The following is a 24,715-nucleotide window of genomic DNA, read 5'->3' as shown; positions in this document are numbered from 1 at the left end:
CACCTCTGGGCTTGGCAGGACTGCTAAAATACCTTCCTTGTCATGCAGCACCTGGCGGGATCTCTAAACACTAGGGCAGGCAAACGAAGACATTAGTACCTTGCTGATCATGATTTGCTGTTCACGTTTGGAGGTGGGGCAAGGTCTCTTCAGAGAGTGGAAACAACCTTGGCTCAATCTATTCACCACTGCTGAGAATGCATGGTCCGCATTTCTGTGCGTTGGAGTTTTCCAAACAGATCTCACATGCGGGTGAGTTCAATTTAAAATGGAACCTGGGACTCCTGTACACCTTTCCATTGATGCTGGTCCTGCCCCGGGTTCTCGAGTAGATCAGGACCAACCAGGCCTAAGTCATGTTAATGGCTCTGGACTAGGCAAGGCGAATTGGGTATACCAAACTCCAGAACTTGAGCATTTGTCCTTCAATCCGGCTGTGGCAGCAGCAGCGCCGGGTCCTGCACTCAAATGTGTGCATACTCTACCTTCATGCTTGGAGATTGAGCAGTGGTAGTTGAATGCCTTTGATTTTCCTCCCAAAACTTGTGATGTAATCTTGGCAGCCAGGCTTTCCTCGACAAAAACTGGGTACGCCTCCTGTTGATACAAATTTGTTACTTAGCGTTCATGTCATATTGACCCACTTTCTGCCTGCCTGTGGGAGGTATTTTTGTTTGTGCTGTTATTAGCCTAGCAATGCCTTGTCTTGGGCACCTTCAAAGGTTAGCTTTCTGCCATCTCGGAATTGTTAGGTCTCGCCTGGTTACCGCAGCGCGAAAGCACTGTCGCCAGCGAGATCTATTGTTGCGGACTTGCCTCGGAAGGGAGACAGGAGATGGGCATGCGCAGGGGCGATTGGAGGTCGTGAACACGCACGACACGCGATGTGTACATGTCATGTCCCCCTTCCGTCCTCGCAAGCCACATGCAATATGACTTTTTGTTTTATGCGCACGCGAGCTCCAAGCGTGGCGCGCTTTACATGTACAGCATGCTTCACCCCACTTTCAGGCTCTTGTGGGGACTCTGCGCTGCTCCTCGGCTGGTCTCCGTCTTCAGCTGGTCACTGCAGCAACACGCGGGGCTTCGTCTTGCTCACAGGAGCCCCGCCTGAAATCCTGCGTTGGCCGCGCCATGCGGCATTCACAAAGGCGGGGTGGGCTCCTGCCGGACTTATCTCCTGTTTTTTTTTTTATTGCTTTGGCGGCCCCCTCCCTGGTTCGCACAAGTACGGCGAAGTCTGTAGGCGCCGCCACTGGGCACGAGCCGCAGACCACGCCGATGTGCACGCTCACGGCGTGCCTACAACGCGCACATGGCGCTCTTTCACTTTCCCTTGTTATTGCCTGCCAATTGACCTAGGCCCCCTGGAATTGCTACCATCGGCCAGAGTTTGAGACTGACCTTCCTCACATCAACAGACGGACACTCCAGGGCAGCCTGACGCTTATTCTATTATGGCTACCCCCTGAGAGCGACAGCATACGTTTCCCCTCAGCGACTCCCGGAAAGAACGTGCGCCTGCTTGTAGGAGAGTGGGGTCTGCAATCCTATGGTCACCCCAGATTTTTGCTTTTTGCTTCACTGGTTTACGACTTTCCCTGGCTGTGGGCCTGCTAATCAGACCCACAGCCTAGCTGTTCTCTCTCTAAATTGACAACCATGTACTTTAGGTGCATTTACCAATTGGTACTGGGCCACCTTATCAGTCCCTGTACAGTGCACCTTAGGTACCCAGGGCATAGGTGTACCCAGGGCCTACCAGGGGCTGAAGGCTGTATTATGCCACCCCTGGCTGGCCATCTAAACAGACACAACTGGCTGCACAACAGCTGGGGCAAGGTGGTGTAATCACCCTTTGCTGTAGATATAGTATACCTATATCTAACCCTAAAATGGACACATATATTCCTATCAGTCACTCCTATGGCAGGCCTTATCAATCCTGAAGGCAGAGTGCTTGGAATGATGTGAGATGGTGCTCTGGCATGAGCTGAGCCTGTCTGCAGCTTGCGGAACCAAGTCCTAATAGCTGTTCCATGATAACGCTATACCATATACTCTTAAGTGCATTATAATCCTCGCGGTTGAATGCTAACTCTGGTATAGCATTATCAAAACATGTCAAGTAAGGTGTCATACGAATTGGAATACTACCCCCTCGCCAATTCTGGCGACGGGGGCAGCATTCCACCCTTCTAGAGGGACACAACATGTATGTAACTGTGAACCCCGGTTAAAGTTAACTCGAGCCTTGGCATCACAAAATGGATGCTGCCACCACAGACACAAGTCTGACCTCCTGCTGCTGGGAGTCCTTCCAGCGAGGGAGGCCTGGACAAAGGGTTTCCTGCCTTGGGAGGTGCTAGCACCACCCCAGGCAGGATTTTGTGTATTGGGTAGGATAGGCCTGAAAGGAATGAGACATGCCTGGGGCACACAAGGTGTCCTGTGCATACACTGGTTCTAACCAGTTGCTGGGGCATCCCTGCCCCAGCTCTGGCGCTAAACTGGACAAAGGATAGGGGGTGTAACCACCCCCCTTCCTGGTCCCACCCAGGGGAGGGACCTAGTCACCAGTACAGCCCCCTTTAGCAGGATAAAGGTAGGAGCTGGTCCCATTCCAAATTAGATTAATCCTGAACTACTCTACAGGAAGAAACTCTGGACTTCGACGTTCTGCTCCACAGAAGACTGAAGAAATCTCCCTTGTGGGCAAGGAGTGTCCACCCTGCAACTGCAGGCACCATCAAGCGTCCAGCGGCTTCACTTTGTCGTCTTCCCTCGAGGATCCAGACTTCAGAGCCCGACGAGACCTGGATTTCCAGACCTCTCCGACCTCAACTCACATCTGCAGCACAGCTGAGACCCGTGGGTGCGACGAGACACGTGGGACCGGCCATCTTAAAAGAAGCTGCACTTCGCTTCCAGCACGACTTCCGAGGTAAACTCGACCAAGTGCTTTGGGGATTGAGAAGCCCCAGCCCCGAGCAGCTCCTGCACCGAAGATCAGCCCTCCAGCTTCCACGAGATCTGCGTGGGGCCCTTCTGCCTGTTTGCTGCTCGACGGGTTGTCTGGTCACTTGCCGGCTGGCTAGTGGCCTCCTAGACGATGAACCTTGAAATCTTCACTGCTGGTCTGGTTGCTCCAGACTGGCCCTTGCTCCCTTCCCAATGAGGGGCACCCCGGACTCTCCTAGTCCGCACCAGACGCCTTTTCCACTCACCGCGTGGGTTGCCTTTGCAAAGGCCTGTTGAGGCCGTATCCGGAACAGACACCGCCGACAGCGAGAGCCTGCGTGGGACAGCTCGTGCCTCCATCCTGGTCGTCGAAGACACCTCCTGGTCCACGTGGCTGCAGAGTCAAGCGTCCACTCATCACCTGATCGCGACGACGACATCTGGTTCCTTCCTGGTTCCACTTCAGTCACTGGCTAGTGACTTTGAACATTGTCCCCTCTGCTTTCAGGTCTTCAGCATCTCTGATCCACCCTTGGATCACACCGGACATCTTCCTCCTGGTCGCCTGTAGCATCTTTTCTTCCAGGCTCCATAGACTTCAACGCAGAAACCCGACACGACTTCGCACCTATGCGCCCGTGGGTGAGGTAACACGAGCATTTCGGTGCTCAAGGGTAGCTTGACTCTCCTAGTGTCCAGTTCCACAGTCGTTTTAGTCCTAACTAGTCAGGATTGTCCGTATTCACCTTTTTCTTGAACTGTACTGTCCATAGACGTTGTTACGCATCTCGCGTGTGAGTTCACACTCTGCACACGCGTTCCGTGGGCCTCCTATCACTTACCTAAAGTTAGGGTAGCGTGGTCCCAACGATCCTACAGCCTCTGGACAGCTCCAATCCTTCTATCGATTTCCTTATACCATTTATTTAGTATATGGTTTGCCGTGCCCCTAGAGCACCATTGTAATTTTGTGCAACTTATCGTATTTTTCCTAAGAGATTGTCATGTGCTTAGCCCTCTGATCTCATAAAGAGTTCAGGGGTGTTTGTTATTAATAAATATATTGTTTATTTTCATGACAACCTGTGTGGTGTCCTTTCATATGGTATTCAAGGAGTTATATTGTGGTAAAACAGCTGGCTTCACATGCCAAAAGAGTTTAGCCTAAGACTGCTTTGTCCATGCTACCATTAGGATAGCTGGTCTATAAGGTTGACTTACAACCAATCACCATAAGGGTTGTTTAGACTGATACAAGGTGATCACTAGAACTAGTGAGCTTCATATATCAGGCCAACTTCTCACACTGCTCAGCAGCCCAGGTTTGTGTATGTTTTGCTTCTTGCTAAAGCTGGTCCGCTAAAGTTGGGTCTGCTGTTACTCAGGAAGGTGCGCGAGGGAGACGGCCAGCTCGGGGTGTGTGACCTTTGTGTGGGGTTGTGGGTAGTTTCCAATTTTTTTCTATGGATGTTTTCTTCTGTGTTACTCTTAGAAAAGCATCCTGTCCACAGTACTGCAAGCGAGAAAGTGCACCTGTGCCACCTTCGATCCGAAATGACGCTCTTTGTAACTTTCTGTTCGAGGCATATGAGCTGCAGATTGTACATTTAGCAAGAGATCGCCACCTGGTGTTGGGCTCGGATGATTGCAGGTTGTTGTTGTCTTCTTGGAAGAAGTCTTTGTAGTCACAAGATAGGTGACTCCTCCCTTGGACAATACTGCGCATGGTCATCGACTCCATCCTCAGATTGTTTTTTCCGCCACTGGGTTCGGATTAAAGTTTTCCGCTCCGGCTAGAAAAGACTTTTTTCGGCATTTTCGAAGCGTAAAACTTTAGACAAACAACGTTCGACATCGAAGACACTTTTCGACATCACCAGCTACATCCCGGTGCATCGACGCGGGCCGTTGGGCCCATCGGCGCCGTACGGCCTACGCCTCATGGAAAGAACTCCATTCAAGAGATGCCCGGTATATCGAGCAAAATTCCCTCATAGCGACCATCACGAGGTTTGCAACCTCAGTCTCTCGCCAGAACACGACGAGTCGACCTGCACAGCCTGTGCCTCCTTCCGATCGAAAAAGACCATTCGGGATCGGAGGGCCCGTCGACACGAGATGAGGAGATCAGCACCGGGGGCCATCTTTGAGAAGGAGATCGTCGAACAGGACGTGTCCGAGGACGAGAACCCACTCGAAGATATCTCCGAGGACGAGGCTCCACTCGTCGCCGAGGAAGACTCGCCTGATCTCCAGATCATATCGGGGGCAGAGGACTCGGACGACAGACACTGCCCAAACCAAAGGCAACGGTCAGCACTCCGCTCATGGGGCCCAGTCGAGACCGAAATCTACCCTCTAACGCCCCGCCTTCGGGCTCAGCTCCGAGGAAAAAGACTACGCCTTCCGGTGCCTCGGCACCGAAAAAACAACATATGCCAATTCCACCCCCTCCATTGGCACCGAAAAACCCTTCGACACCGAAGGACCCTTCGGCGCCCAAAGACTCTTTGGCACACAAACCTAAACAGGCATCGGTGCCGAAACCAAAAACAATAACGGAACCGAAAGCTTCGACTCCGAAACCATCCGGCTCCAAAACAAAAGGCGGGAAGAAAGACCGAAGAAATTGACACAGGACTCAATAACCCCTCCTAAGGCAAAAAACGCTAAAGAACCACTATCGACACCGAAAAATTCGGCGCCGAAGAGTACTATACAAGAGGAAGAACTATTTAGACCAGATCCAAAGCAGAAAAAGGTCTATATCAATCCAAAAACTGGACATGTGGAAGCATTACACAATCTGAGGATGGAGTCGATGACCATGCGCAGTATGCCGCCATGAAACCGCCAGGTAAACGCGCGCTATATAAATATTTTAAAATTCAAATTCATTACCCAACAAAACCTTCCCCTTCAGAGGATAGTATTGGCTTTAATCATCTACTGAACAGAGCTGCACTTTACCACGGAGTCCCAATGCACTCTGATGCCATTGAGGAAGATTTCCTATTAGACACTTTTGAGCAATCACAGAGATCTACTCAAATACTACCTATGATCAAGGGGGTCATTAAATATGCCCCAGACATTTTTAAAGACCCAGTAAGGTGTAGGGTACTAAACCCAAGAATAGAGAAAAAGTATAGGCCAGCACCATCAGATCCTATCTACATTAAGGGACACCTACCATTGGACTCTTTAGTTGTGTCAAACGCACGTAAAAGAGCCAATTCCCAGACTTCTGGGGACACACCCCCCCCCCCCTGACAAAGAATTAAAAATCATTGATGCGTCAGGGAAACGGATTGCTGCACAAGCAGCAAACATTTGGCGCATAGCAAACACACAAGCCTTACTCTCACGCTACGATAGGGCTCACTACGACCAACTAGAAAAGTTAATGGAACATCTGCCAGATCAATACAAAGATCACGCAGCAGAGCTCTTACAGGAAGGCAAACTAACATCAAATGCCTCCATTAAATGCGCACTAGACGTAGCTGACACAGCATCTAGGGCAGTTAACACCAGTGTTATCCTCAGGTGTCATGCCTGGCTACGCATTTCCGGTTTCAAACCAGAGGTGCAAACTACCATCCTCAACCAGCCCTTCAATCAGAACCAATTGTTCGGGCCAGAGGTAGATAATACGCTAGAAAAGATTAAAAAGGACACAGACACTGCTAAGTCTATGGGTGCATTACAATCTACCCAGACTAGAGGTTCTTTTCGCCGCTCCTCTTATAGAGGAGGCTCCAAGCAGACCGGAGCAGATAACATGTCATCCTTTAAAACACAAACACAAACCTCCTCTAATAAAGGTTACTATAGAGGAGGGTACAGAGGCAACAACAATAAGGGAAGAGGTAGACATAACAACAACAACCGCTCCTCTTCCACTCCCAAACAGTGACTTCCCTCTGCCTCCCCTACAACATTCCACACCAGTAGGGGGTAGAGTATCACAGTTCCTACCTGTCTGGGATTCCATCACAACAGACAGGTGGGTAAGACAAATTATACAACATGGCTACTGCCTAGAACTCACAGCAACCCCCCCAAACATACCACCCAGGCAGCGTCCAATGTCCACAGAACACACAACACTGCTTCAACAGGAAATTCTAGAACTTCTACAAAAAGATGCTATTCAAGAGGTCCCCTTACAGGAACAAGGAACAGGAGTCTACTCCCTGTATTCCTAATACCCAAAAAGTACGGGACATTAAGACCGATCTTCGAACTCAGGCCCCTAAACCACTACATTCAATCAGATCATTTTCACATGATCACTTTACAACAAGTACTCACATTACTACAACAGGGAGACTTTCTGAAAACACTAGACCTAAAGGACGCCTATTTTCATATTCCTATACATCCTGCGCACAGGAAGTATCTAAGATTTGTCATACAAGGACAACACTATCAGTTCAAAGTCCTTCTATTCGGGGTCACAACAGCACCACGAGTGTTTACAAAGTGCTTAGCAGTAGTAGCAGCACATCTCAGGAGACCACAGATACATGTCTTCCCTTACCTCGACGACTGGCTCATAAAAGCAAGATCGTTCAACCAGTGTGTACAACACACCAAACAAACAATTCAGACATTACACGACTTAGGGTTTACTATAAACTACACCAAGTCGCACCTAGAGCCTTTTCACGTTCACCAATATCTAGGAGCTACCATAGACACATCAGTAGCTCTAGCCTATCCCAGTCAAGCCAGGATTCAAAGCATTCAGAGCTTGGTCTCCCTTTTTCAATGCCAACACTCTCTTCAGGCCAGAGTGTTCATGAAACTAATAGGCATGATGGCATCATGCAAGACTGCAAATGCGCCCACTACAAGAATGTCTAGCACAACAGTGGAATCAGGCTCAAGGTCAGCTCACAGACCTGGTGTTGGTAGACAGCCGTACATATCGCTCTCTGCAATGGTGGAACACCAAAAACTTGACAAAGGGACGGCCGTTCCTAGACCCTGTTCCACAAATAGTGCTCACAACAGATGCATCGCTCACAGGATGGGGAGCCCATCTCCTGCACTATACCACTCAAGTCCAATGGAACAGCCAACAAAAACTGCTCCATATCAATCACTTGGAACTGCTAGCAATCTACCTAGCACTCAAAACTTTTCAACTCCAAGTACAGAACAAAGCTATTCTAATCCGGACGGACAATATGACAGCTATGTATTACATACAAAAACAGGGGGGGACACACTCTCTGCAACTGTCCCAGCTTGCACAGAACATTTGGTGATGGGCCATCCCTCAAAACATACACCTGACTGTAGAACACCTTCCAGGAATTCACAATCAGATAGCAGATCTGTTGGGTCGTCAATCACAACAGATTCAAGAATGGGAGTTGCACCCACAAGTCCTACAACCATTCTTCCGAATGTGGGGGCACCCACACATAGATCTGTTTGCCACCCATGAAAACACAAAATGCCCAACCTTCGCCACCAGGTTTCCACACCCGCGCTCGGAGGGGAATGCAATATGGATGAATTGGTCAGGCAGATTTGCGTACGCTTTTCCGCCTCTCCCACTCATTCCACTAGTAGTACGCAAGCTCAGACAACAGTCCCTCAAACTAATACTAGTGGCCCCCACATGGGCACGCCAGCCATGGTTCACCACACTACTAGATCTCTCACTGGTTCCACATCAGAAATTACGGCTCACGCCATCCCTGTTAACACAGAACCATGGAGAAATAAGGCACCCAGAACCAAGCCAGCTGAATTTGGCAATCTGGCTCCTGAGGTCTTAGAGTTTGGCTACTTAAATTTACCACCAGAATGTATGAACATAATTAAAGAAGCTAGAAGACCCACCACTAGAGCATGTTATGCTGCTAAGTGGAAAAGATTTGCAATATATTGTAACAACAATAATATTGATCCATTGGATGTTTCCATCCAAAATATTATTTGTTACCTTCTACACCTACAAAGGTCCAATTTGGCTTACTCTTCCATACGACCGCATCTGGCAGCAATTGCAACCTATTTACAAAATAGACAGCATTTATCTCTCTTTAGAGTATCTGCCATAAAAGCATTTATGGAAGGATTAAAACGAATAATACCACCTAGGTTACCACCTGCACCAGTATGGAACCTGAACATTGTCCTTACAAGACTCATGGGACCCCCGTTTGAGCCTTTACACAAGTGTGGATTGCAATTCCTAACATGGAAAACTGCATTCCTTGTTGCCATCACCTCTCTCAGAAGAGTTAGTGAGATACAAGCATTCACAATAGAAGAACCATTTTTTCAGATACACCCTAACAAAGTGGTTCTTATACCTAACCCAAAATTCTTGCCAAAGGTAATTACTCCTTTTCACCTTAACCAATCAGTAGAGTTACCAGTTTTTTTTCCAAAAAACAGACTCTGTTGCAGAAAGAGCCCTACACACCCTAGATGTTAGAAGAGCTCTTTTATACTACACAGACAGGACTAAATCCTTCAGAAAGTCAAAACAACTATTTGTATCTTTCTGTTCACCACACAAAGGCAATCCCATATCTAAAGGAGGAATTGCCAGATGGATTGTAAAGTGTATTCAAATATGCTATCTAAAGGCAAAACGTACACTAACAGTTCCTCCTAGAGCGCACTCCACACGCAAACTAGGAGCCTCTATGGCTTTCTTAGGAAACATACCACTAGAGGACATATGTAAGGCTGTGATGTATTCCTATAGGTTCTGTATAGATCCCCCTATTCCTGACCCTATTCTGGTTAACAAATTAACTAGCAGCCATCCCATGATGCAGAAACCGTTATCTGATTAAGCCAGACCACGGCACAGGAGCACGTTATCTGATTAGGTCATAACGCTTGCCATCTAATTAGGCAAGCAATATTCCTCCAGCCCCTGATAAGGCATACGGAGTTCTCAAAACAAATCAAACCTATGACAACCTGGGAAAATCCCTGCGGCCATTGTTTTGATTTCTCAAAGAACTTCAGTAAAAGAATGTGCTAACGACCAGCTCGTATGACATCCTTATTGACGTATCTATGTCCATCCTTACGTCAATCTCGGCACCTTACAGGTATAAATATTACCGACATTGCCTTAAGCAAACACACGCGGTGGTGACGAGATCGGAGCAGCGAGACTTGCCGAAGCCCAGCAGAGAGCGAAGCCCACTGGCGCTGCCCCGCCTTCCTGACGCGCTGAGAACGAGACGCTGCCTTTCTCCTGCCGAGAAATCCAGCTCCGGCGCTTCCGAGCAGCCCTTGCAGGCAGCTTGGAATATCGAGACCACAGACGAGAGATACCATCCCTCAACCATCCTAGATCTCAGGTACAGAACTGAATAACCCCTTGCAGAGAATTCTTGAGTCAGTCACTTGGCAAAACAAACTTAACTCAAACTGCTACTTTCTACTCCAGCCCACGTATTAGGCTTAGGTCAGGTACACCGGGGTAGGCGTGGTTAGAAGCACCAGTTGAGTACGATTAGTTAAATGTATATGTGTATGTATATATTCTATCCATTTTAAATAGCATATGGCTTAGAAACCATATCAATGCTTTTACAGTATTATTTCATATACTGCTTTTATTGTATGCACTTTACTTAACCATAAGTATTGCAATAATATCGATTCATTTCTCTTGTACGAGAAAAGAGACTGATCAATAAATAACATCTTTTATTGAACACGCCCGTCTCTTCCTTTTCTCTACAATCTGGTGAAACTAAGAATGCACGTACTGACTGAGTAAAATAAGTTGTCTTTTGTTTTCACACGACTCTAGAGATACACTCTTGATTAGGGGAGAGCAAAGTTGTCATGTTCTATGGTTGTCAGAAACTAAATCCCTTCTGGTCTATCCAGGGAGGTTCAACTCCTCCTTGCCTATTCGAGAAAGTTTCTAGTGAACTCTGAGCTAGCTGGCAAACCCAAAACTTTAAGTCTAATATCGACAGTAGAAGACCTAGTTAACGTCTGGTCTAGGTCTATACTATTGGAGGTATTATTCCAATGCGCAGAGCCTATTGGGATAATAGGAACTACACTACATGGCGCCCAACGTTTGGAAAGGCGATAAAACTAACGCAAGACTTTAGAGTAACTCAGTCGTGCTCTTTCACTCAGACCCTTTTTTCCCATAATACTCCAAAGACGTCTGGAGTGGGTGAGAGGTAAAATCCGCCAAACCTCGCAGGAGGGAACTCCTATGTATGGTTCTTGGTTCAATCAACGTTGAAGGATACACTGTTCCAAAATATTGTGCATCTAATCTTTGTTTCCATAAGGAACCTGATCTGCAAACAAACAGAATAACCTTCCTGACAGTAAAATGTCAGAAAGTGATGATGAAAGAGAGAGAGTTAGATTAGCAGCTGAACTAATAGAAGCTGATAATACTATGCAAGAAGCAGACCCGAATATAAAACTCATCCCGGTCAACATAAGAAGATCTATAACGTTAAAACTTATAGAAAATGGACTGACACCAAGAGGTGGTACAGTCATATTCGTAATTGAGGCACACGAATATCGGCAGACAGAGGTATTCTATTCATGGATAAACTTTCCAGCAGCAAATGCTGTAACAAAGGACTTCCGCTATTAAAAAATAGAGGAACCTCCTAATGAGTACACTCCTTTCGAGGAAGTGGAAGTACCACTCAAATTCCAAGAGCACCTGCTCTTGTTTAATGGCGCCCTAAAACATAATAATCACATCACCAGGCTCGGTCCACTAGGTAGACCAGGAGCAACGTGGCCGGTCCTAGCCGGATACACACCACATCCAGACATCGAAAGAATGTCTGCAGCAGATCTTTTAGTACAACTAAAACAATTAATTAAAATATATAGACAATTAGTCCAATATGTAATGCGGACTTCAACTGTCCTACCAGTAATTAAAATTCCACAGCTGACCCCTCATCAGGGGAACACAAATAAAATTACACCACAGAACATACAGTCCTGCCTAGGTAAAGTACCAGCTAAACGGGAACAAATACCATTCTGGTTAGCACAAAAAATCACCCAAATAGAGGCGGTATTTCCAGATACCACCCCGGTAGAAAAACACAGGATTCTGACTATCTGTCTTCCAATGGGAATCGCACCACACGTGGAGGACTGTGACACTTGGGGTACAGTCTTTGCTTCCATTTACACAAAAACACATGGAGTTCCATCCATGTCAGTAATACCAGATGTGCTAAAACAAATTCAAGACGAATACGGTCCAGAACCCGCTTTAACTCTCTGTATGAAATTACTAAAAGACTTCAAGCAGGTCTCGGCAATATTACTAGCCAACATAAAAGGAGAAGCAGCGAATGTGGCGATCCGCCAGAGGTTAAAAGAGACAGATATAGCAGACCAACCAGCTGAAATTGCCAGAATTATAGAAAAATCCTATGAAGAACTAGGTAGAGATAGTTTGGGTGGAATACCAGTGAAGCCCCAACTAATTGAAAGTCCTGAAAAAATATTTATTAAAAATAATCTAAACAGTCAAAAGAAGAACTGGGATGGAAACAAACAATCCAATCCAAAAGAAAAGAGATTCCAGTCCAGAGGAAGGTCTCCTCGGCGGAGAGAAAGATCTCCGGACCAAGGACCCAAGTCTCCCCAAAGGGAGCCCTCTGTGAAAAGATACAACCTTAGAAATAGGGATAACATAAAGAAACCTGATGGATATCAAGATTTTGATACACGTCCCTCTCAATCTTTTCAGACTTCCTCGCAGAAATCGGAAAGAAGAGGACGATCAGAACCCAGGGAAGGGCACGTCAAGCCCAAAGACAAGGAACCTGCTCATCCAAATAAAAAATTACAGTTTCCAAAGAAGAAGGTAGCCAGTATTAAAGTATTCAACAATGCCGAGAATACCGAGGACACAGCTGAAAAACGGAGAGTGGGCTCAGACAATGCTAGACAGCGCAGCAGAAGTGAGCATAGCACGCAAAGTCCTTATGAATCATCTGGAGACAGTGGACACGAATGAATACATTCAAGTGGAAACTGCAGACACCAGAGTTAGCAAACCTCACAAAATATATGAAATAACTTTACGTATAGAAGGGGATAAGACTAGAAAAATAAGGGGCCTTTTTTGGGATAATCTCTCCAAGGGCTATGACATCCTTCTAGCTGAAAAAGATTGGCCACCAGAGTTTGTCAGGGAGTGCCCACATGGCGAAGAAATAATTATGCCTGCCTTCTCATATCATATTCCAATTCATAAAAAATCTACACTTGCAAGAAAGTGGGCAGTCGCTCAAGCTCCTGCTTTATATAAAAATCATGTGGGATGGGATGAGGAATCTCCTCCACACAAAATCCAGTTAAAATCACAACCTACTGCACAAAGGCAGTATCCAATCAAGCAAGAAGCTAAAAAACAGGTAAAAGAAATTCTAGATCAACTAGAATACCAGGGGGTGATTGAAACTTGCACCTCACAAATGAACAACCCTTTGTTTCCTGTCTCCAAACCAGACAATTCATATCGTCTAGTTTTGGATTACAGACACCTTAACTCATGTTGCAAAACTTTTGCAGTACAAAACTCGCATAGTGCTGCACTAATGAATAACATAGTGCGCAAAAAATATAAAACAACATTAGACATCTCTAATGGATTCTTTTGTCAAAATATAGCACCAGAGAGCAGATACTTGTCAGCGTTCTCAATAAATGGCGCTCAAAAAGAATTCTGTCGGTTACACCAGGGGTACAAGAACAGCCCAGGATTATTCTCAGCGAGAGTAACAGAGTTACTACAAACATATGATGACGAAGCATTATCTTATGTCGATGACATATACCTAACAGATGATGACTTGGATACTCACTTGAAGAGAGTGAACACCATAATACTTGGGTTCGCAGCAGAGGGTTACAAATTCAACTTAAAAAAATCTAGAATTGCCCATCTAACAGTCCTGTTCTTAGGATATGAAGTATCAAGTGAAGGCAAAAGCCTGGCTGACAATTTCCTAGAGAAATGTGCCGTACTCCAAGCACCTAGAACACTAAAAAACCTACAGTCAATTCTAGGTTTCCTAAATTTCTGAAGAACATACATTGCAAATTACGCAGAAAGGGTCAAACCCCTTTATGATCTAATAAAATCAGATTTAAAAAAAAACAATTGGACTCAAATACACACAGAAATTCTGAGATCCTTACAAACAGATATGTTAATTAAAACAAAATTAGAAACACGTGATAACACACGCAACCTTGTGATTCGAGTAATCCCAGGAAGATGCGGATTCACATACCTGACCTCTAACGAGGGAGAAAAGGTACCAATTGCATTCAAATCACACTTGTACACAGAAGCTGAAAAGAAATGCAGCATTAAAGAAAACATTGTTCATGCAGTTCAAACCGCAATAGCTAGAGAAAAAGATAAAGCTGACGGTAGACACATCACAGTCAGAACGGCAGAATCAGCCTTTGAGGCATTAAAAACCCGGTGTAATTTACCAACAACAGCATTGAATCCGGAATGGATACAATGGGTGAATTCCATTACAATGGACAAAGTAAAATACTACTTTGATCCAGAACTAAAGGAACTAAAATATCTAGAATATGAAAGAACATTCCCTCTGCCAATCGACATTCTGTCATTACGACAGTACACTTGTGTAATCTATACAGACGGACATGCTCAACCATCCGTTTGGGGAGAACAAGCATACAACCCCACATGTGAGATTACAAAAGAAGTGTGGCGCGGAGGTATACTAAGACCTCTATTAACAAAAACACACTCAGTAGAAACTAATTCAGAACAACAGACTGAAATAATAGCATTGAAAATGGCGCTAGATAATGCAGATCGCGAATTCCCGACACATATTACTGCGTCAAATCATATAACAGCGATTTACAGAAATGGATTCAAAACGGTTACAAAGATGACACAGGTGCAACAATAAAGCAAAAACTGCTTTGGGAACAAATAGTTCTGTTAAAAAAAAGAACTACCAAAGACTCACGTGATACACTCACTGAGTCATCAGCGTGATGGCGTTCACGTTGCAGGGAATTCATTGGCTGAGAAAGCCACAGCGGTAGCAACTGAATCGGATTCCGTAGCTAGAAAAAAGCGTGCAGTAAAATACATTGACGGTGAAACAATGCTGGCGGTGAAACGTCATCAAAAGGCGACTGCTCAGCGTTACCGATCAGTTACCCACTCAAATATACATACATAATCGATGCGAACTCCGTTCCTTTTGCTCGAATCCCTGGAGTGGGGGATAGAGTGATTCCAAACATGGACAGGAGAGGCTTGTTAATAGCAGACGCACATATGGGCGAGGGTCTCAGACACCTCAAACTAAAAGATTCTCTGGAAGAATTACAATCAGTGTACTGGTGGCCAGGCATGGGCCTGCATCATACCATTTTTGTAAAAAACTGCCCAAACTGTAACAGAAATCGCAGTGGTGAAAGAAACGGTATATTACCTTGGCGTTTCACACCAGAAAGGATCAACAATAAAAAATAATCCCAATATGAAAAATGCGTCGTATTAACATACAGAGACTAGTTTTCACTTATAATGTAGACCCCAACTTTCGGCTGACGCCAGAACTGTTATATCAAGATTTGCAAGTCTATAATGGCATATACGCTAGAAGCATGCTACGTACTGACCAATATCTTTCCATTTGCCTCTCGGGTTTGTGAGGAGTGCTTGGCCAGAATGAGCATTGCATTTGCGGAAATCTTCTCACTTCCTTCCTGAGGGATACGGGATGGTGTAAAGAAAAAACCAAAGGCAGAGAGCGATCTATAACAGCAAAGGTATTAGGTTCGGGAGCTGGGTGGGTCAAACATCTAATAAGTGTCCAACGTAGTCTAAACAACCTGCCAAGAAATTCTCTGAAGGGATTCAGTCCGTACGAATTATTGTTTGGGACTAGGATGTTAGTCTTAGATCTTGACAGTCAGACTTCAGTGGTGAAAGAAAAAAGCTTTGATATCAAAGATCGTTTGGCTAATTTGCAGGACTTAAACGAAACAAGAAAAGACCTGAGCAACATAAAGTTGAAACAACAGCCAACAACCACTGAAGAAACACCGCCTGTCCCAGCAAGACCTGTCTGGATTCCAAAAATCGGGGATCTAGTCAGAGAAAAGATCGCGGTAAAGAAGGAATTTGGGCCTTCTTACAGAAAAGCAGTTCCTGTCTTGTCCATCAACGGGACAAGATCAGTTGTACTACCGCCGCTTGCTGGTAAAAAGGAGAACCGAGTTGTATCCATCGACCTGGTAAAACCACAATCATGTGGCCGATAACAAACAGTAGGCCAAGTGGACTCCCGATAAGTAGTAGAACACCGAGGTTTGCTACAAGTACAGAGGTGCTAACTAAAAGGCTAATCACATTCGAAACGCCTACAGAACAACAACAAGGACTATGCAACAATGCAATGGAACTCACACCTCTGAAAACCCAAATAAAAACGTTTAGTAGAGACACACCAACCTACAATGAAGTAACAAATGAATATGCAAGAAACAGTAATCCTGAAACAATTGGAACAATTGATAGAACAGCATCCGGCTACTTCATAAACTTCAATGATTCCTCTGAAGACCTCAGTGAATCAAAGACACAGCCATCAACAAAAACCCTTAAAGACAAAGCTAAGGAGCTTTTGAAACAACTGAAAGAAACCTATCTGATTTCTCCATGGATTGAATTTTGGGTGTCCTTTGGTGTATTTATCCTCATACTTTGGCTCATCATGGTACTATGCTTGGGACGCTTCATTGAGGGAAAATATGCAAAAATGGACACAGCAAGCCAGAAAATCAACTTGATCCTCAAGCCACACACGTCTTCACACGTCGAGAAAAGAGAACTTTCTTCAGTCAACTTCACAGCCAATCCTATACCGGGTGGGGTAGCATGGGACAATACTGACTATGAAATTTATGGTCCGGTTGAAATCCTCAAATATCCACACCAAATCAAGATCTCGTTGAGTGACTTTGTAAAACCAAACTCATTTGCTGATGATTGGGACTTTGAAAGTATTAATGACATGATGTCTGACCTAGTGATGTCTGCTAAATTTACCAAACATGATTATTTGCAGGGTTCGTCTAATTATGATAGTATGTACTGCTACAACCACTATGGTAACCATTTTCTACATAAATCTGCACAACCTAGAAATGTTTTAAATTATAATCAATGGGAACATTGTGCAACCCCTCCAAAAGGAAGCTCAAGAACCGTTTATGACAAATATTCATATTTTTCAGGGTTCAATACAAGTAAAGCTGAAACATTTTATTTTAAATTGTCAAATAAGACAGGAACAAAAACCATGCTTACAAACACAAAATTGATATATTCGGACTCATTTTTTGAACAGTTGAATACATTTGGTTTTGATTATTGGGACAAAAATGTGGAAGTTAAAAGTGTTTGGGGTACAAGAGAATGGCAAGTTCAGGGTATAGAATCATTGTTTAGAGCCTGCATGATCCCAGAACAAATTATATTCTTGAATGACACTATTCAACAAACTACCTGTCTTGGATTAGCCAAAATCAAAGACTTAAATAAACTGTCTATTCCAAAACCAACAATGAACAGCAATAACTCTGCAGATGAAGAGATAGACGTAAACTATGTATTAAACCAAAACAGAACAAATCCTGATTGGAAACAATGGTTAATCTGGCCCACAGATACTAATAACTGTCAAGACAGATTCCTGAACAAAACACAGGGGTTCACATTGACCAGGCCAGACCCTAGATATTCCCAAAGACAACACCCAGGGATAATCACCACCTACAGTGTGGGCAAACTCTGCCTTCAATGGCTACAAACTTCCACACTGACAGAAATTAAGCAACACCTAACTTTACTTACTGATGGTGCTGACTTGCGTGATTTCATTATGGGACCGCGCAAACAGCGTCAAAAACGCTTCATAGTAGCCTCTATATATGCAGCTTACAACGAGGCCTGGAAGATAACTCAAATTGAGACAGCAGAAAGTATACGGGAAATTGACCGTATTAATTTGGAAAAATCGCTTTCTGTAGTGGACAATGTGTTAATGACTGTCCTCCAGAATTTTTTCATTGGACAGTATTGTGTCTTCAGCAATCGACATAATATCGCAAGACTTACTGTTGTTACAACACGGTCAGTCGCAATTGCCTTCTATTATACAGCTTGGATGGACGTTACTAAATCTGCGTTCAGGCTATGTGCCTTGGCGTTTAATCAACACAACGTCACTATTCAATATCTTTAACCTTACTGATAAACAAATCAGTATGGCACAAAAGGGTGCTGATTATACAATCCTGAGCATTGAGAAACTCGAGAGATTACCATTGACAATGTCAGAACGACCTGTCATTGAATGGATAATACATGGGATAATTAATATTCCGATATCTACTTTCAGGTTTCAATACTGCCAAAAATATATACAGGCTGGCATGTACGAAAAATTGGGAAAAGGGTACATTAAGTCAACATGGAACTTGCCCTATTCACATGCATGTGTCAGTAATAAAGGACAGAAAGTGTTCCTTAGTGGCTATAATTGTGCAATGTCACTAAGCGGTACACTTCTGTGTAATGGAATTGGTTTGCATGGAGCCTGTGAAGGGAACTCAAATAACCTTTCATGTCACCAGCTAGGCACACCTGCAACACAGATAGAACCATTCTTTAAAAGACTCTATAACGGGAGTTACATCCTAATTGTGGATCGCAGATGTTGTAGTCTACTGCCCGGGGTTCCTTATCTCATAAGTACGACTGCGAAGGTCATGTGCTGTGGACGCTTATTGTTCCCCAGCTCCTTTCCAGACAGGGAGGCAAGGACATGGCCTAACTTGAAAATTACTTCTATTCGAATTGATACTTTAAGCAGAATGAAAACAGTGCTTCTTCAGACGCCGACCAGGCTCACGTCATCAAAAGAAACGTATGATCTCCTAGTCGCAAGGACGACTGCAGAGATTCACTCATTGTTATCAACTAATTCCCCCATACATTTCGCAGAAATCCTGAATGAAATCTTAAATATTTCTGATACCAGTGGAGTCTCAAATGTATTTAAGACATTGTTTTCAGGAGCATTAACACCATTCAAAGCCATACTGGGTATTTTTCCAGACCTCGTCCATTCGATATTTGGAGGAGTTCCCCTCATTTTGGGACTAATTGCAGGAATCCTATTCTTAGTCCTTATATTTTGTTATGGCAAACCATGTCACAGACAAAACACCTGCGACAAGGGAAGAAACAATCCGAGCCATTGGATACCGGGACCGGATATCAAAAATCCTGGGACTAACCCGGCTTAGAGACCTGAACATGACTTGGTTTCTTTCATTTCGGCCGATATGGCAAAGATGTGTTTTACCTGTATTAAGGTGCATGCTGTGCGGAGAAGAATGCGTGTTGGACACCTGTCTGACGCTACAATCGGATGCGCCAATGGATGCAGAAACATTGTTGGGTCCGGTAACGGCTCATGCATTGTGCTGCCCTCAACGGCTGCCAATCCTGATGACGGCATTCGTGGAAACTTCACCACTACGATTGAGGGGTAGTGAAGATCAAGATGAAAGCAGCATCGATCAGGTACGACCTTCTGTCAGCAATACTACTCAAAATGTCAATGGAGACAATCATGCACATGAATGCATGGTTACATCTTATTCCGAGTTAGTGGAACTCTCACAGGAAGCTGTTGACAGCTTTTTCAGCAGTCTCAATGATATGATGTTCTCACCAGAGCAGAAATAACTACTCTTGAGCAAGCTAGCACACGGCGTTCCCGACACCTTGAATTTGGCCTTCAACTTTAATAATAAAGTAGCAAGAACAATTTTTCCTCCAGTTCACGGACAGCAATTTTTTTAGCAGCCCCAAAATATTTTTATAATTTTTTCGGGACACTTATCTTCTGCTTAAAGTAAGAACTATTCTTAGAGAACTAATTTCTGTTTTTAGAAACTTCATAGACATTAGCTGCCCGCTGGTATGTTCATAAATATTTTTTGAACTGTGATGAAGTGGTCTCAAACTTTTCTTCTGTATTAAGAGCCATTTCATGTGTAATTCTCATATTCGATTACTAATAATGTATACATATGCGTGATTAATTTAGCATTATTCTACTGCTTGAGTGCATATAGTACATGTGACTATATTTTTCCCCGTATATTACATAATTTCGAAATGCATTATGTGTATTTTGGGGTGGTAAGGTATACACGATACTCTACAGTATGTTTTACTATGCCTAGATTCGTAAATATGGCCATAGTTAGCGTGGAGTGGGTGTGATGTATTCCTATAGGTTCTGTATAGATCCCCCTATTCCTGACCCTATTCTTGTTAACAAATTAACTAGCAGCCATCCCATGATGCAGAAACCGTTATCTGATTAAGCCAGACCACGGCACAGGAGCACGTTATCTGATTAGGTCATAACGCTTGCCATCTAATTAGGCAAGCAATATTCCTCCAGCCCCTGATAAGGCATACGGAGTTCTCAAAACAAATCAAACCTATGACAACCTGGGAAAATCCCTGCGGCCATTGTTTTGATTTCTCAAAGAACTTCAGTAAAAGAATGTGCTAACGACCAGCTCGTATGACATCCTTATTGACGTATCTATGTCCATCCTTACGTCAATCTCGGCACCTTACAGGTATAAATATTACCGACATTGCCTTAAGCAAACACACGCGGTGGTGACGAGATCGGAGCAGCGAGACTTGCCGAAGCCCAGCAGAGAGCGAAGCCCACTGGCGCTGCCCCGCCTTCCTGACGCGCTGAGAACGAGACGCTGCCTTTCTCCTGACGAGAAATCCAGCTCCGGCGCTTCCGAGCAGCCCTTGCAGGCAGCTTGGAATATCGAGACCACAGACGAGAGATACCATCCCTCAACCATCCTAGATCTCAGGTACAGAACTGAATAACCCCTTGCAGAGAATTCTTGAGTCAGTCACTTGGCAAAACAAACTTAACCTGCTACTTTCTACTCCAGCCCACGTATTAGGCTTAGGTCAGGTACACCGGGGTAGGCGTGGTTAGAAGCACCAGTTGAGTACGATTAGTTAAATGTATATGTGTATGTATATATTCTATCCATTTTAAATAGCATATGGCTTAGAAACCATGTCAATGCTTTTACAGTATTATTTCATATACTGCTTTTATTGTATGCACTTTACTTAACCATAAGTATTGCAATAATATCGATTCATTTCTCTTGTACGAGAAAAGAGACTGATCAATAAATAACATCTTTTATTGAACACGCCCGTCTCTTCCTTTTCTCTACAATCTGGTGAAACTAAGAATGCACGTACTGACTGAGTAAAATAAGTTGTCTTTTGTTTTCACACGACTCTAGAGATACACTCTTGATTAGGGGAGAGCAAAGTTGTCATGTTCTATGGTTGTCAGAAACTAAATCCCTTCTTGTCTATCCAGGGAGGTTCAACTCCTCCTTGCCTATTCGAGAAAGTTTCTAGTGAACTCTGAGCTAGCTGGCAAACCCAAAACTTTAAGTCTAATATCGACAGTAGAAGACCTAGTTAACGTCTGGTCTAGGTCTATACTATTGGAGGTATTATTCCAATGCGCAGAGCCTATTGGGATAATAGGAACTACAGTACAAGGCAGCAACATGGTCTACCATACACACCTTCACTAAACACTATTGTGTTGACGTGCAAGCCAAGCAGCAAGCTGCAGTAGGCCAACCTGTCCTTAAAACACTATTTCAGTATGCTGCAACGGATACAAGTGACCACCGATAGGGGAGACACTGCTGCACAATCGTTGCTAAATGTACAACCTGCAGCTCATATGCCTCGAGCGAAATATGCTACTTACCAGTATGCATCTGTTCTTGGCATGTAGAGCTGCAGAGTTGTACATGCCCTCCCACCTCCCCGGGACTTGTATCCGTTCCAGTACTCATCTTACTTAGATGCACACGCATGGACATCCTTTTCTCTTTACTTTTACTAACTCCATCATTTCCCATCATGGCGAAAAACAATCTGAGGATGGAGTCGATGACCATGCGCAGTATTGTCCAAGGGAGGAGTCACCTATCTCGTGACTACAAAGACTTCTTCCAAGAAGACAACAACCTGCAATCATCCGAGCCCAACACCAGGTGGCGATCTATTGCTAAATGTACAACTCTGCAGCTCTACATGCCAAGAACAGATGCATACTGGTAAGTAGCATATGCCTTCTGGTTCGTGAGGTACATAGCAGGCTGTTGAATCACAACACCCCCCCTGGCCCCACCCCCCCTCCTACCCCCTTCCCGTGCTGATTCGGCGGTCAGGCGCCTCATGTATATGTATTTCTTTTCTGTTACACTTTGTGGGCCGCAGATGTTCTGGGTTGTGTGGCTGCTCAGCCGTGTTGTTTACTTATTCTAGTACAGCTGGTTAAGCTGCGTTTGCCTTTCTTTTAAGCCTCTGCCTTCGAGCTTGTCTCAAGAGGGACCCTTCTTTTGTAGAGTTGTGCCTTACCCTATGTGGGGTATTTGTTGGCACTCCTATTGCTACTCTTCCTTGCCCAGGAACTTTTGCTGCACGTTGACTTTTCCTCCTGTTGTAGGATGTCTCCTCTGGTGAGATCCATGGGATTAGTTTCTCTCCTAGGGCTACAATTGGTTGTCTACAGTTGGTCCGTAATACATCCCCGCCTCCGTAATGGATTTTGGCAACCTGGCGTGTTTCTGCAACCTCGCTGTGCACGTCTTGCCTGTCTATTGGTGGACATGTGCGGGGGGCAGGTCTTCCCTGGCACGGTCTCCGGTTTCTTGTTTCTGGCAGGACATAGGGTCTGGTTTGTCCCTTCCTGTCCTGTGCACATTCTTAATTCTCAAGGAGTGACTCTTGTCTATGCCTTTCTGCCTCTGGATCTGTGCTCCACCCCTGATGTTTTTCTGGGTGTGAGTTCTTACTCCCAGTCTGGCACAGGCGCTTCTTTAGGTAGCATTACTGTGTGTGTATTCTTCTCAACGTTCTCCATTTTGGTAGACAGCGTCTGTCTTGGCGGTATAGACTTTGGAGCCTGGCTTATGTCTGTGCCTTCTCTCATTCCTTTATGGGTAGTCTTGTGGTCTCTGTTTTCGCCTGTCTCACAGGAGACCAGGATTCTCCCCCCTCGGGGACCTGTTGTTTTTTCTGTAGTCTTACCTGTTATGCAGCACACCTGTGCCGTGGTACCGCTTGCATGACTCCCCTATTTAGGATTTCGTCACTCCACGTACGTGTGGCGACATTCCTGCCTCTTTGTATCTATATCATGGCTTCTACACGCCAATGGGGTGCTCGCTTACTAAGTCTTTTTGCCTTGGTGTCAGATATTCTTGCTTACTGTTCCTTCGGGATAGTGTCCTCTGTGTGTTTATAGCTTTGCAGGTTCTCCACTCTCTGTAGTGCCTTTTAATTTGTTTGGGTGCATGCCTTCCTCCTGAGCTTTTGCTTAATGGTGGCTCCTCTGTCTCTGTTGGCACTAGGCTCTTGGTTCGCCCCTGCCACTGTTGTCACATGTCCTAGGGGGTGCACGTTACGGTGTTTTTTCTTACACCCACGGGCCTCCTGCTGCGGCTTCTTTTCTTGGGCAGACAGTCTTCCGACTGACACCTGTTTCTTGTGGCTTCCACTGTGGTGTGTGTTCAGGCGGTATACTCTACTGTTGTCATGTTGTTTTGACCCTGGGAACTTCATTCCTCTTGGATTATAGGGGCCAGTGCTGGGATCCTTCTTAAAGGTCTCAATGCATTGTTTCTTGCGTTAGCACTGAACTTTCTAGTTCTGTTCTCCTTTTGTCTGTGTCTGAGCGACAGGTCTCACACCGTCCCTCGTCGGAATTGGTGTTTTGACCATCCCTTGTTCATGCTCCTTAAGGTGGGTCATGGTTCTGATTTCCGTTGTCCTGGCATTGCGGTTTCCACCGTATTTCATCAGCAGTTGACAAATACTTTCTCCTGGAACATGGTAGTTGTTTCGCAGACCCTCCTCCTATGGGGTATGGCTTTGGTATCTATTCTAAGTTAAGGAATCTGCGGCTAGACGTGTCTATCAGATGGAAGTGCTACTTACCTTCGGTAACGATATATCTCATAGAGACACAGTCTTGCCGCAGATTCCTTAACGCCCGCCCATCCTCCCTGCTCTGCGAAGGCCTTTTAATGTGGTATTTTTCCACCTAGCCCCCACCTTTCTGGTGGCGTTGGTCTTCCGGAGGTGTGCTCTCGCACCTCACTCTGGAGTAGGATGGGTTCTCCTGCGTTGGGCCCTTCGGCTTCCCCTTCGTCCTGGTGTTTTGGTTGGTGACGTGTTCTCGCACCTTCCTTTGGCGTGGGGGAGTGTTGTTCTGCTTTTGTGCCCTTTGGCTTTCCACTCCATCCACGTTTTTAGGTGGTTACAGGCTTACTTTTCACTGCCTTCTCATGTTGTGCTGCCTGTGCTCTTTATATGTGCAGTTATTCTGTTTTTTATTCCCTCCCACCACCTGTGCCTCCTTCTTTCTATGGCAGTCAGTTTGGTTGGGTTCTCTTTGGTGCTACAGTCTTTCAATCTCTGGAGGGTGTGTGTGTTGTGAACTGTCCTGTGACCGTTCACTCCTAGTCACTTGCCTTGCATCATGTTGCCTCGAAATTGTGGTCCCTTTCATTT

The 24,715-nt window shown here is 45.0% G+C and overlaps 1 protein-coding gene across 3 annotated transcripts in view; it reads left to right on the top strand.

Annotated features, from left to right (window-relative positions):
* The window catches only part of SRPK1 (SRSF protein kinase 1), an 869,057-nt gene that overhangs the window by 681,585 nt on the left and 162,757 nt on the right, over positions 1-24,715 (top strand). The gene's annotated exons all lie outside the window — the stretch shown is intronic.

Source organism: Lissotriton helveticus, chromosome 5_1 (genome assembly GCF_964261635.1).
Source record: "Lissotriton helveticus chromosome 5_1, aLisHel1.1, whole genome shotgun sequence".
NCBI classification, from domain to species: domain Eukaryota; kingdom Metazoa; phylum Chordata; class Amphibia; order Caudata; family Salamandridae; genus Lissotriton; species Lissotriton helveticus.
The sequence above is the reverse complement of the archived record's forward strand: the minus strand, read 5'-3'. Positions and strand labels throughout refer to the sequence as shown.